Source organism: Theropithecus gelada, chromosome 14 (assembly GCF_003255815.1).
Source record: "Theropithecus gelada isolate Dixy chromosome 14, Tgel_1.0, whole genome shotgun sequence".
In the NCBI taxonomy this organism is placed as follows: domain Eukaryota; kingdom Metazoa; phylum Chordata; class Mammalia; order Primates; family Cercopithecidae; genus Theropithecus; species Theropithecus gelada.
Window position 1 is genome coordinate 2,402,558 of NC_037682.1, and position 1,300 is coordinate 2,403,857.

Consider the following 1,300-nt stretch of genomic DNA (forward strand, 5'->3'; position numbering starts at 1 on the left):
GGATGGTGGGGCATGGGGAGCATCGTGGCTCACACTGCGGGGGCCGCGGAGACAGGCGCCAACGAGGCCAGCCTCGCAAGGGCACCTCTCTCATGGTGGAAAGATGGAATTACGCCTGGGACACACCCCGCCCACCCTATGGGCGCATCCCAAACGCCGCGGGCCGCACACTCAGGCACCACCTGAGCCCCCTCCTCTGAGAGGCAGGGCACAGACAGGGCTGAGGGGCAGTGGAGATGGGAACAGGAGCGGGGCTCAGACCATGAAAACAGTTTGGAGAATCTTAGCGGAACTTTGGCCTAATCGGTAGAGATATCGTAGTTGCTTAGATATGCTTATTGTTGTCATCCAATTGTGTGGGGGTGTGCGTGTGTGCCCATGTGTGTGCGCAGGTGGGTGCTTGTGTGTGCATGTGTGTGTGCTGTGTGTGTGTGCTGTGTGCGTGTGTGCTGTGTGTATGCGCTGTGTGTGCATGTGCTGTGTATGCGTGTATGCTGTGTGCGTGCTGTGTTCGTGTGTGCTGCGTGCGTGTGCTGTGTGCATGTGTGTGCTGTGTTCGTGTCTGCTGTGTGTGCGTGTGCTGTGTGTGCATGTATGCTGTGTGCGTGTATGCTGTGTGTGCTGTGTGCGTGTGCTGTGTGCATGTATGCTGTGTGTGCTGTGTGTGCATATGTGCTGTGTGTGCGTGTATGCTGTGTGTGCTGTGTGTGCATGTGTGCTGTGTGTGCGCATGTGCGTGTGTGTGCTGTGTGTGCATGTATGCTGTGTGTGTTTGCTCTGTGTGTGTGTGTGTGCTGTGTGTTGCGTGCGTGTGGCTGCGGGGATGCATAAGGTATGAGTGCTTTTTAGGATGGGAATTGAGATATAAGATTTGGGGGTGGGGTTGTGCCAATTACATTTTATTTGCATGGATTTCGGTTTTCATGCTCTGTCCTCCCCTCCTTTGGTCTCACTGGGTCCCTCTGACTGCTCTGTGATTTTTAGTGATGGAAAAGGGAGTGAGGAGCCAGTCTGGGTTGTTGCTATTTTGGGATGGCCAGTTTACCCTGAAAATTCCCATGAGAAGGGAGATGACGGTAGCAGCGACATGCCCACCTGTGATTTCTGGGGCCCTTCTTTTCTCTTTGCTGGTTCAGGGACTCAAGTCCAGGCCAATTTGACTCAAAGTCCAAGGGAGAAGAGAAAGAGGGGGGTGGGGAGTGCCAAATTCCTTTATTTTGCCAATTGTTTCTCAGCCAATTCGTTTTAATACTTTTTTTTTAGCCAATTGATTTTTTTTTTTTTATTGTTTTTTTTTTGA